The sequence below is a fragment of the Microplitis mediator genome, chromosome 2, assembly GCF_029852145.1.
Source record: "Microplitis mediator isolate UGA2020A chromosome 2, iyMicMedi2.1, whole genome shotgun sequence".
In the NCBI taxonomy this organism is placed as follows: Eukaryota; Metazoa; Arthropoda; class Insecta; order Hymenoptera; family Braconidae; genus Microplitis; species Microplitis mediator.
In genome coordinates, this window is record NC_079970.1 from 12998652 (window position 1) to 13012735 (window position 14084).

Consider the following 14084-nt stretch of genomic DNA (forward strand, 5'->3'; position numbering starts at 1 on the left):
CATTTTATTTCATAGTCCGTAGCAACACTTTTATATTATTTGTGATTGATTAAATTATCCAAAAAAAAAACCCAGACTTTTGGAGAGTCTCACAGCATCCTACTGCACAGCACCAATGTAACATTCTGACTAAATGTTAATTCATATTATTTATTATTTAATTAGATAAGAATTAAATATTTCCCAGGTAGACATCATTGGAAAATCTATAGATTTCCTGTGATGTCACTGTTCGACTCTAATAGTTTTTAAATTTTGGTTGAAGGGTTTAATTTTAAATAATACACAATTTAAAATGAATTTAAGTATATTCTTCAATAAAACATTAAATTTCAAGTCAGTCGGTCACCGGACAGAGGTCCGGGGCCCTAGATGTTCGTCGGCTGACTGACTATTCTGTCTCCGCAGATCCAGTACAAAAAAATTACAAAATTATAAATCTTCCAACGTCGCATCTCAGGTTACCCTAGAGAACGTCGTCGAGGCCCGGGTCTCATGCCTCGTCATGAGTTGAGACTACGGGCCACGACGGTGTTCGCGGAAATCGCTTATCTGCTTTAGTTACTCTGTTGAGGAATTTTTCTTCATCAGAGTGACCAAAATTTTATTATGTATTGCCCAAAAAAAAATTCGAAAATTTATATTTAAATATAATTGAAGCCAGAACGTAACACAAACTATCTGCCAGATAGCTACTTTAAGGCTGGGCCGTAGTAAAGGAATTTTTGAATTTTACTTTTCTTTTAATCTATTAATCAATTATTTGTATAGAAATTTTTATAGATTTCGAAAAAATGTATAAGACAAACTTTTTCGGAAGGTTTTCATCATTCAGGTGACGTAATTATTCAAAACGTAATTATTATTATATATTAAAAGTGCTTATAAGAATACATCTTTAATACACTGGCGATAGGTCGACTAGAAATATTGATATGTACATAAAAATAAAAGATTAATAATTTAAAATTTAACATATCTTAAAGAACACTTTAAGAAATGTTTAAAGGATTAAGGGATCGGCTATTACAGCACTGATTTCAACACAGGTCAAACGATGTTGTTTTGTTGAAGTAGTTCAGAGTACGCTTACAGATACTTGACAAGAGCTTTGGAGCTCGTTCTAGTGTGGTCGTCAAGCAAAATTAGTTGATTTAAATTGTCGCTGTTATTCGAAGCGATTTGGAGGAATTGGCAACGGGGATTATCGAAGAGTGCGCAATCCAGTAGGAAGTGAGGCACTGTTTTATAGGCAAGATTGTGGCAAAAGCGCCAAAGCTTTGAAGGTCTTAACTTGATAATATTATTTTTCAACGTTAGGTGGTGTTATGGCCCGGTGATATTTGGGCCGATGGGGAAAGTAGTTGTTATTTTAGTATTTTTGGGAATCTACAGATTCCCAGGAATAACCTCTGATCTTTGAATTAAAATTTTATTTCTACTCACGTTGGTGGGAAAAGGGGACGTATTTTAAAAGGTACCTTTTCCTTGAATTACTCCAGAATAATCAGTTCCACGTGATCGTCGGGTACCCCCGTATATGATTCCAATTGCGAAGGTCCGGACAAGAATTGGTCTGCGTAGAAGTGGAATCGTGGATCTGCTTCGCTTATGTAGATTAAAGGTAAAGGTCTTTTGACCTCGGTGATCGGGATCAATCTATATTTTAACTTCTTTAGGATAAGAGGTTTAGTAAGGGGAATATCCCTTCTTACAAATAATAAGTTAGGTCTTATTAAAAGTCGGTGATAACGTTCACCAGAACAGATCTTAGCATACTCCGTACAGGAGTAGCAATCGCAATACTTAAGTTTTGGAACAGAGCCCTTAGGCCTGCGTAGCTTTGGCGCCATTGGCTCTGTTCGAAAACATTTTGATAACAATTCTTGTCTCGAAAGACGCTCTCAATAAAAGTTCAGAATATGGTTTAGTTATTGAGAAAGAAAATATAACAATTAACTTGTTCCGGACTCAGGATACAGGATTCCTTCACGGATTCATAAAAAAAAACAATCATGATATCAAATGATTTAATGAATTCGAGTGTTTGAACCTCTTTTCTTTACTTTATGTTCAACAAGGTTAATTGGACAGAAAGGAAATGATATAATTATAGGAAATTTTTAATACACTCAGCGAACCAACGAAAAGATCATTGACCACCTCGAGGGTCGATCTCTTAATTGCTATCTGTCATCATTGTGTTTTACGGGAGGTTTAAGATAGCTATTTTCCTGGATAAGAGGAGAGTGTAAGGAAGCAGTGTGATTTTACTTGAAATAGCATTTACCGATGTTAATCAAATTTTGATTAGTTGCAAAATTCTAATAAGAAAAAAAAAAAAAAAAAAAATGCTTCGAATAAAATCTTTGCTACACTCGAATTTTAATTTATGGGAATGAATCAGTGAGTGAATTTCCGATCCTGAATAAGTTTCCAAAGAAATAATAATCCTTCAACCGCAAACCAATCAATGAATTTTTCAGTCAAATAAAAGAGAGGTAACAACCCTTTTATAAAACTACAGAAAAATACATTAACGATAGACAGAGAAACGTTATTGGGAATTTTCAAGTAGAAATTCGGAACAAATTAATCAGAATTGAACCAATTAGACGAATTAAATATTTCTAAAAAAAAAAACTTTCAATGATTTGATCATAGAATATTAAAACAAATTTATTTGAGTACTAGAATATTCTAAGTTGAATTCAGATAAATAATTATTAATTTGAATAATAGTTCTGAGTTGAACAGATTTTAATTGTCAACGATCAATCTAACAAACCTCAACTTCGTCCGTCGGATAACTCAACTAGGTTCTAGATGGAGTTAAACGATAAAACATTGAATTTTATTAGATCCACTCGAATTAATATAAAATAACATTAGTTTTATTATATATAAAATGACTTCACTGGCAATCCAATCCAATTTCAAATATTTTATTCAGTAATATTTCGCCAACCTCCCGGGGATGGCATCTTCAGACTTCCTAAGTTAATTTACATTTTTGTTACAATTTTGTTACAATTTATCCATAAAAATTAAATAATATAATAATTTATAAAACTTACAATATTGAAACGTGGAAATTTTTAATAAAAATATGAAATTATTATTTAATTTTAAATACAATTTTACTAATTATAGATCTGTAATCAATATATATTAAAATAGAAAAGCACGTGTCTTATAGAGGTTATTTAATTATTATTTTATTTTATACCTTATTAAATGTGAAAAATTTACGTAAATGATTTTTTTCTTCTTTTTCTTTTTCATTTTTACAAGTAATTTATATTTTATAATTATTAACTATTGTTATTTTATTGTTATATATAAAGAAAAGTTATAATGTTGTACCTTCAACGATTGATGTTATAATGTGATATTTTTTGGTTAGTTTGTAGTCGGTAATAGAGTTATTTTGTTTATTTATACATTGATTTTTTATCTTGTAGTTTTCGGTAATCGAGTTATTTTATTTATCGGTACATTGATTTTTGATCTTTTACTTGTACTATTGTAGATAATGTGGTATTTTAATTTATTTGTATAAATTTAAAATTTATGACTGTTGGTGAATATTATAATTACTATTAAATTTAGTTCATTATTGTTATATCTGACTCTATTATAGTTCTACTATTGTAGATAATATGGTTTGTAATTTATTTGTATAATTTAAATTTTATGAATGTTGGTGAATATTGACTCTATTTTTGTTTAATAAGGTTGTTATAAGACTCATTTAAATTTTCTGTATCTTTTCTTTTGTTGACTGTATTTTTATCTCTTTCTATATATATTGATTCTAATATTAATCTTTTTCTGTAATTTGATTCTGTATCTAAAATTTTAACTTGATCATAATTAAAATTATGGTCTTTATTAATTCTATGAATTGTAAGCATGTTATGTTTGCTTGGGCTAAGTTTAATATTGTTTTTATGTTCATTTATTCTAGTTTTAAGCCATCTTTTCGTTTGGCCAACATAACATTTTTCACAATTCATACAATTTACTTTATAAATACAATCTGATTTTTCTAAATGATTTATAGGATCCTTTCCACTATTATAGAACTGTTTTAAACTATTTTCAATTTTAAAGGTTACCGGAATTTTATATTTTCTAAAAACGTTTCTTAGAAATATGTTCAAATTATCATCATGTGGGAAACTAATAGTTTTAGACATATCTAAATTATTTGTAATGTTTCTATTGTTGATTTTATTATTTTTTTTATCTACTAGATGTTTCCATCTCTTATTACAATATTTGTTAATGAAATCTATTGGGTAGTTATTATCTATTAAAGCATTTTTAATTAATTTTAAATTTTCTTGTTTGTATTTTTCATCTGCAGTATAAAAAACTTTGTCTATTAAATGAATACAAATAAATATACAAATAAATTAAAATACCACATTATCTACAATAGTACAAGTAAAAGATCAAAAATCAATGTACCGATAAATAAAATAACTCGATTACCGACAACTACAAGATAAAAAATCAATGTATAAATAAATAAAATAACTCTATTACCGACTACAAACTAACCAAAAAATATCACATTATAACATCAATCGTTGAAGGTACAACATTATAACTTTTCTTTATATATAACAATAAAATAACAATAGTTAATAATTATAAAATATAAATTACTTGTAAAAATGAAAAAGAAAAAGAAGAAAAAAATCATTTACGTAAATTTTTCACATTTAATAAGGTATAAAATAAAATAATAATTAAATAACCTCTATAAGACACGTGCTTTTCTATTTTAATATATATTGATTACAGATCTATAATTAGTAAAATTGTATTTAAAATTAAATAATAATTTCATATTTTTATTAAAAATTTCCACGTTTCAATATTGTAAGTTTTATAAATTATTATATTATTTAATTTTTATGGATAAATTGTAACAAAATTGTAACAAAAATGTAAATTAACTTAGGAAGTCTGAAGATGCCATCCCCGGGAGGTTGGCGAAATATTACTGAATAAAATATTTGAAATTGGATTGGATTGCCAGTGAAGTCATTTTATATAAAATTAAACACCAATCAAAGAATGTATGGATGTTATTTCATTCATACATATTAAAATATTAACAACTAATTAGTTTTATTGTTTATGTTTATAACTAGTGTTTGATCGGAAGGTTCGTTCAAGAATATGCATGCAATGTATATTTATTAGATTTATTGAAACAAACAAAAATATTCAGTGTACTTAGAGGAAAAAAAATGCAATTGTTCACAAATTGTTTACAAATTCTGAATTATTGTAAAAGGGAAAGAGAGCATACTTTCGTGAGCAAAAATCGTTACCTTTTTGTTGTGATTTTTTTAAAAGAAATCCTAAAAATGAAACTTCACAAACTTGTTTTAATGTCACTGGATTTTATAAATTTCCACTAATAAATTTTAATTAAATTATTTTAATTGCCCATAAATTTCACTTCACAAACAGATAAAAATCACTGCACCCTTTTATTTTAACGCAGGGGATGAATTTAAATTTATTGATATTCTTGAATTGAAACTTGTGGTGGTGAAGATCGAAATGTCCTTGAAAATTGTATGAATGATAAAATTTGAAATATCCTTGAGATTGAATGAATGATAAAATTTGAAATATCCTTGAAGTTGAGTGAATGATAAAATTTGAAATATCCTTGAGATTGAATGAATGATAAAATTTGAAATATCGTTGAAATGGAATGAATGATAAAATTTGAAATATCCTTGAAACTGAATGAATGATCATCCTTTATTGGACGCAAAGCGGGATCACAGCCGAAAATAATACTTTATAAAAAAAACTTCGATAACGGGGTCACTCCCGGCAGTAACGAAGCGTAAAAACGAACTGATTAATTAGCGGTTGCAGTGACTTTTCTCAACTTTGGAATATTAGATGGGCCCTATGGTAGGGGCTATGAGAAAAGACGCAGAAACGCTCTCCCATAGTTATTGTTTATTCATCAAAAACTTTATCGATGATCCAGCTCTTCCGGCGTTATCGGAGATGAAGTACCGAGAATTATTATTTATTTAAATAAATATGATATGCTTTATAAACAATCATATTTATTTAAACAAATCTGAGATGCTGTCGTCATCCGATAAATTTGTTAATAAATAAATTATTGAAAGTTATAGGTAAATTTTAAATTATACAAGACCAAAATGCTACGAGCACTAAATAATAGATGAATTTATAATTTTGGTAAAGTTATTCTGAAATTTGAGGGTTTTACAGCCCTCTGAACGATCTTTTCTTGATTTTTAGTATTAGGATAACAGCCGGAGTAAGTTGGTAGCTTACTCTCGCTGCAGGCGTTTACTTATTTATTCTGGGCCTTGCTCTTATTGTTTTACTCCGCCCAGTACTCAGGTTACCGCATGGTATTCCTGACGCCCACTCATATATGTTTGTCTCGCCTATTTGTATGCTCTCTTTCGTACAAGATGGTGTATTAAATGAATACCTACTGGATAGTAGATTAATATTATGTATATGTCATACATGCAGTATTTCTGTTTATTGATAAATATATTTGTAATTAGTTTAAATTGTATAGAGAAATATATGTATGTTTTATATCATACATGCAATGTTTATATATATATATATATTTGTGTATGTAGTACATGCACGTAGAATTAATGTATATTTACGTATATATTTTATTGTAAATGATTATTTGTGGAAATAATAATTATTTTTATATATTTTAATTACATTTATACTTGCATATATATTTCTATACACACACACATATATATATATATATATATATATATATATATATATATATATTGTAACATGAGGAAAATTCGACATCGACCCGTGGTTTAAAAATTATTTGAAATAATAAATAATTACCCGGTGAGCAACTTTTGGTGACATCTATGACGAAAAATTCCGACTTTGACCGAGCAAACGATCCAACGCATGGATTGAAACGAGAGATCCGGGATAGACGCCGTACTAAACGGCCACGTTTTTTTGTATTTGAACAATTCGACTCCGACCAATTTCGATCCCGACGATTGAACAACGCGATTTACGACTAAAACGACCAATCCGAGTTTTGATCAACGACTAGTTAAATTAATTGATCACGACAATTAATTTCGACCGACAATAACCGATTAAGTGAACAAGTGAACAAGCCGAAGCCTCGGCCCGAAACTGAACAAAGTGTACAACCGATTTGTTAATAAACGAGTGAAGTGCAATAATAATTAATTAATAAAATAATTAATTTCGCGTGTTAACTGTGTGATCGTGAAATTGAACGCGTTACCGAAATAAAATATTATTTTATATTTTATTTTATTTCATCGAGCAATTCTGAGAATTACGGATTATCCGTGTCTCATTCGTACCGCAGTCGAGTCTTACGTTTACAATACTCTGACGTCATTCGTCAAGTATTTTGTGTGAAAAATAAAATGATTTTATTTTAATTCCGTCAACCAACTGTGTTTTCTCCGAGCAATGAACTAATCGTGTTTTTCGATCAACTACGACTTTTTTTTGATAATTTTGTTTATATCGAGTCAAGCCGACAACGGCAAATTATTATTTTGTTTGTAACCGATTATTTTTGTGATACCGATCAATTACTTTCTGTTTAATATACGACTAATTATTTTGTGTTAATTCTGATTAATTATTTATCGTAATCTTAAGTGCCTGACCTTTCCCCGATCCGCCACCCTGAGCCGATTTCGATAATTGTTTATTTGGTGAAATTGAAATCACCTGGCGCCCAACCATAAATTTTGAATAAGGTTGCCAAAAATCGTAAGTGTATTCGGACTTCACTCCGGTAGATCCCCGGTGGTGAAAAACCCGTTACAATATATATATATATATATATATATATATATATATATATATATACATGCATATGTCACCTGTATATATGCGAATACAAATGTTTTATTTGAACATTAAGTTATTCTTTTATAGATGTGAAATTCTTATAGACTATTTATATTTGTATATTCTTATACGTTTATGTTTATTCCAGTTATTTGAATGTTATAATGCGTAATTGTTCAATGAAAGTTATATCTATATATATATTTATGTACAAGTATCTCCCATATACACATATATATTAGTCATATATATGCGTATACGCTCAGATACATGTATCTACCTAACAAAATTAAATTATAAAATAAAATAATACATTTCCATAGGAGCATCATACGGGGATGGTCCGTATGATTTATTCATGCTGGGCATTTCCCAAAATAATAATGCATTTTATGTGTTTTTTAAATGCCAAAATGTTTGAAGGGTGACGAGGACGTAACAGTGGCAAACGAAAAAGTATGCTATTCTTAGTTGGATCTTAGGCACAATCGTGTAGAATGCGTTCCTCAGGGTAGCACGTAATATTATCATAACGACAAAATATCTTTGTTTATAATATCCTGGAAAAATAACTCCAGCAAAAATGCTTCAGGAAATATTATCTAACGACAAAATAACCAAAATAATACCAATCAGCGTAATAACATCAAAACTATTAAAAAACTTATGCTGCACTAAAAAAAAAATATTTGTCGCAGATAAATCAATTTATTTGTGGCTTTTTTAAAAATATTTCTGATTGATAAATAAATATATTTGGTACAACAAAATATGACAGTTGATTCAAATAATTTTATAATTTGGCGTAAATATATTATTTATTTGTGGTAAGTATTTAATATATTTGTGGCAAAGATATTAAATTTGTGACAAATAACCTGAAATTCGACGATAATATACATCTCTGGCGGTTTTGAATTACCCTGGAAACACGGCGGAATCACGGTGGATCCACGGTGTACCCACCTCGATTCCACGGTGTATACACGGTGATAAAATGGTATAAACCCATCGTGTAACCACCCTCGATCCAACGTGATTCCACCGTATTTCCACTCCCAGCGTGTTTCCAGGGTGATTTAAAACCGCTATGGATATATCTAAAGCCCTTATTTATTTGTAGCAATTGGATCATATCTTTACCACTAATAAATCACTTATTTCATGCATTTCTTTTTGGCTATTAATAAATTGAAGCAGCACTTGAAAAGAATTGAATATTTGATAAATTAACTCCAATAGATTAAGATGATTGTTGCCTTAATTGAAAAAGTTAACCGTTTAGTGAAAAGTAATGATTGATGTATTGAACCAGGTGGGGCAACGATCGGGTTCAGTGTGGCAGTAAATAAATTCAAATTTAAACATTAACGAGTATACCTTATACCAATACGTATACATTATATTGTATAAAGTAGTTTAAAATTTAGATTTTTCTAGTTATGATATTAATGAGTTATCATTGTTTAAGAAATTATGCTTTGGTGAAGATGACTTCAGTCATTATTTTTTTGGATATTTTGTCGTTAGTTATTGTTTTTTAGGTTATTTCGTTGCAAATTATTATTTCTCAGGTTATTATGTCGTTGGTTATTCCAATCAGATATTTTGTTACCGTGATAATATTACATGGAACCGTTCCTCAGCAGGTAAGCTGGAACTTCATCAGACAAAGATCTTAGAATGGGTACTTGGCAAGATTTGGAGTCAGCATATCTTTGAAGGTCTTTGAGCTTCAGATGGTGATGGAGTTTGTTGAGTATTCTTGCTTTGTTACTTTTCCAGTGTTGAGCCGATAGGTTGAGGAGCATGTGTTCTTTGAGCGAGAGAATAGAGCGAAGTTGCATGGCCCAGTTTAACTTAGGTAGATTGTACTTTTCAGAGAGTTTCACTAGGCGGTGCAAGCAAATTTTAGGTAGGCGAGAGTCATTCATATGTAAAATTTTTATTACCCATTTGTACCCTTGCTTTAATATTTCCAATGAAATGTGAGGCTGATTCAGTTCCAAGCGTAGCAAGTAATGCGAAGTGCATCTGGGTAAATGGAGAATTCTCTTAAAGAAGGAATAGTGAGTAGCTTTTAGTTTCTCATAGGTGTCTTCCTGAAGTCCCAAGATGTGAGCGAGGTATAGTAGAGTTGATTTGACAAGGCTGTTGTACAGATTGACTTTGGAGGCCTTCGAATCCGCTTTTAGGCTAAATAGGATGGAGTACGTGGTACCAGAAGCAAGGTTACCTTTTCTTGTTACAATAGTCGCCGCTGAGACTCCTTGGAGATTACAGAATAAAGGTATACCCAGGTAGGTGTAGGTTTTTACCAGTTCGAGTATTTTTAGTGTTGTTCTTAGTTTGGAGGCCGAGCTTGCTAGCATGGCAATGTCGTCTGCGAATAACAACATGATGATTTGACTGAAATCGTTCAGGTTCAGACCTTCAGCGCTTCTTGCTTTGAAGAAATCTATTATGTCAGCGATGAATAGAACGCAAAGGGCTTAAGATTTCACCTTGCAGGACCCCCTCCGTCACGTCAATTGGGTCAGATAGGAAATCGTCCTTTCTGATAAGCATTGCAGATTTATCATAGAAGTTTATCAGTATCCTTATGAACTTGTTGCTAACACCTATCTTGGCTAACTTTGCCTACAATTTATCATGCGGTACTTTGTTGAGTGCTTTACGGAAGTCAACAAAGAGTACATAAGCTGATGTGCCGGGGTTGCATTTGCAACAGTCCTTGTAAGAGAGAGACATTGTCTGTGCATCCTTTACCTGAACAAAAACCAGCATGCTCATCCGGGATCAATTTTTGGTTTGTCGCCCACTGGCTTAGTTTACCGCGGAGGATTTAAGTGAATAATTTGGCTATCGAGTTTACTATAGCAATTCCCCTGTAATTCCCAGGGTTTTGGTGATCGCCTTTTTTGAACAGCATGAAGATTACAACCTTGATCCAGTCTTCAGGAAAGTTCTCTGATTCAAAAATTTTGTTGAATAAAGATAGAGTATAGCATAACCAATTATCAGGGAGCGCTTTGAGAAAGTCGTTGCTGATGGAGTCCATGCCAGGGGACTTGCCATGCTTACATTTATTGATGCTTTTGATTAGTTCCTGCATAGTGAGTTCCTGATCAAGGATAGGGTGGTATTCTTGAGGTAATCTTAGATGTTGTAAAACCTTTTGCGGGAAAGAGTCAGTGAAGTCTTGCCGCAACTCGCTAAGAGACAGTTTGTTTATAGCGGCGGGTCGGCTTCTGACTAATTTTTCGACTTTCCAGAAGTCAGATGGCTTTGTGGATCTATTGAACTGATTAATTAATGTTTCTTGGTAATCGTTGGATTTCCCTCTGAGTAAGGAGAAGTACACTCTTTTCTTCTTCAAATATATAGTCCAGAGCGCAGAGTTTCGACCGTTTGCTTTGCAATAGTTTAAGAGCTGAGAGGTTTCAGCTTTTTTTGTTTTACAGTCTAGATCAAACCAAAGTTTGGAACTATTTGACGTGGCCTTACGAGATTTTGTTGAACGCATACCCAACGTGCAGGCTGTTTCTAAAATAGCTGAGTTAAGATTGATGGCAAGTTCGTCAACCGTAGATTCAGCGAAGTTTTGGGCTATAGATGGTGACCAGCGTAGTTTTTCACGGAAGTTATCGGCGACCAGCGGATTCCATTTTAGTTTGGTGCCAGGTTGAGGTGCACAAGAGCTAGCGTGTGAAATTTCTTGGTAGGAAGGGATTAATGTGATAGTAACCGGAAGATGATCGGAGTTGGTAAGTATGTATTCGATATGCAAATCTTTGACATATTTTATGCCCAGTGTATGAATCCAAATTAGATCGACAGTGCTTTTGCCAAGAGCATTTCTGAAAGTGTGACCGGCAGGACAGTCACTAGGCGTACGGCCACTCAATTAGGATAAAGCCATTCGAACTCATAAATTCTAGTGTTTTGGTGCCTTGACGATTATTTATATTGTCACAAAAAGATCTTAGTGTGTTAATGTTAGTTCCTTCCAGCATGCCTGCATCTTCCAGCGGAGGATCACTGATTCTTGCGTTGAAGTCCCCTTCCAAAATTCCTGAGTCAAAGCTTTGGGATAAAAAAGTGTCTAGTGACATTTATAGGTTTTGAAGCAGAAGAACTAAATCTTTTTAATCAGGTTTGAAGTAAAAAGAGCCAATTATGAGTATAATCCCGTTCAAAGTACACTTGTGGAAAATCCAGTGTTTTGTTACTTCAAGAATTGTTACATCCTGGTGATTGGTAAGTGAAAGTAGACCCCCACTGCTCCGGCCGTATATTTCACTTATTGTGACTGCTGAGGTAATTTGATTCCAGTTGGAATAAAAAGGGTGTAGAGCTATTTTATTAGAGGTTAACCAGGTTTCAGAGATGCAGAGTATATTGCCAGGGGAGTTATTGAAGTCGTTTAAGTTGATTAATTCTCTGACGTTCCAGAAAGTTATCGATGTACCTCCATGTTTTGCGGACAGTGTGGTGCAGGATCCGGCATGGTCATAGAACGGGCTGATTTAACGCTGAGTTATTATCTAAAATGGAGTCTTTGTGCTTGAAATTGACGGCTGGGCTGTTGGTTTCGAGTAACTGACGGTAATGTCGCTTGACAAGACGAGTCGAATTTATAGCTGACATTGTTAACATAAATTCGCTGATGTCCAGTTTTAACTATTTTGCCTTCGCTTCTGAGTTTCCTTGCTTCAGCACGAAGTTTACCTGCTACGTATTCTTCAGAAGGTGTTTGGTCGTGATCAATGTATACTGCGACTTATAAGGTTTTTTTCTTAGCCATGATTGAGCTTTTAACGTTAGATTCCCTAAGGACAGCTTTAATGAGACATTTATTATTGTTTTTGTAGATCCAAGTAGCTGAAGAGACGGCATGATCGAGTTTGAATTGCATTTTGATGAAATTAGACAAATTAGAGGCAGCATTGTAGGCGTCATGAGTCTCGGGAGTTAAGCCTCTGACAATTATATTATTTTTACGGTTTAGTCTGTCAAGAGAATTGATGCTTTCCTTGATAAGACGCTTCTCAAGTGCAACTAGGTTGCCAGGATCGACACTTGCACCTGTTTCGTTGGTTAGCTCAAGTGCTGTAAGCCTGTCGGTGAGAGTCTGGACCTGGCGTTTTAGTATCTTATTCTCTTCTTGGAGCTTTAGAGTTTGTTCATTTAGGAGTTTGGAGTGCTCGTCCCGAGCTGCGGTTATTTCAGAAAGCAAATCATCTTTTAATTTGTTCTGCTGGAATTTATCTTCTTCTCTCCATTGCTCAAGTGTTGAGAAAAGTTTGGTTAAAAATAGGGGTGCAGAAGTTATAGCTGGTTTCATAGTTGGCAATAGTTGAGTAGATGGAGGTGATTGTGTGAGAGTCGGTGGTGAAGAGGAGGAACGGCTTACTTTGAAAGGTGGAGAGTTATCCTTTGGTGACGTTGAGATAGCAGGAGGTATAGGGAAGTTCAACTGAAAGTAGTTTTTGATTGAGCTGGTAGAGCTGGCCCGTGATTGAAGCGGTTCTATGGCCGGAGGCCATCCTCATTTACGTTTTCCTGTCAGTGGATCTACAATTTGTTTGTGAAGATCTTCTGGTTTATACTCCGAAATTCCGGAGTGTGTTTGAGGCGCTGACGGATGAAATTTTTGGATAGTAGAAGGGAAAATTAAAAATTAATAAAAAAAAAATCAGTGGAAATGATTAGAGGTAGGATAATCCGGTTTTCCCGACGAGTCGATTCTAGAGCACAACCTCTCCCACTATCGCGTCCGAGGCGTGCAAAGAAAAGAATCAGCTGATCATACAAAAACATTTTTGAATCTAAAAAAAGTTATCTGATGGTAAAATGGAAATTTATAATAACAGCTTAATTTGATGATGAACAGATCACATAATAATCAAAAGAATTTTATGCCTACTTATATTTATAAGGAAAAAAATGGCGGTTTCAGCATTGGTGAACATCATAAGTTTTTAGTTTTTAATTGACAATAAATCAACGAGAAGGACTACAGTAGTGATATTTAAAAGGATTCTACTCTACCAAAATCTAAAGCTATTAAAAAAAAATGGGTGAATGTCGAAATTCCACATAGCCAAAATGGACTAATTAGTTGAGTTATTCGTGAGATATCTTGCTCACACACGGACATC

General features: G+C 32.6%; 1 protein-coding gene and 2 long non-coding RNA genes across 7 annotated transcripts in view; 2 read left to right on the top strand and 1 right to left on the bottom strand.

The window, feature by feature from the left end:
* LOC130664099 (collagen alpha-1(XVIII) chain-like) overlaps nt 1–14084 on the top strand; it is an 826723-nt gene that overhangs the window by 366169 nt on the left and 446470 nt on the right. The window lies entirely within an intron of this gene.
* Nucleotides 2660–4358, bottom strand: LOC130664104 (uncharacterized). Its single transcript, XR_008989303.1, has 3 exons — nt 3230–4358; nt 3078–3155; nt 2660–2995 (listed from the first exon to the last, which is right to left on the bottom strand). It is a non-coding gene; the product is annotated as an uncharacterized LOC130664104 (long non-coding RNA).
* Nucleotides 4428–6442, top strand: LOC130664106 (uncharacterized). Its single transcript, XR_008989304.1, has 3 exons — nt 4428–4741; nt 4816–4893; nt 4976–6442. It is a non-coding gene; the product is annotated as an uncharacterized LOC130664106 (long non-coding RNA).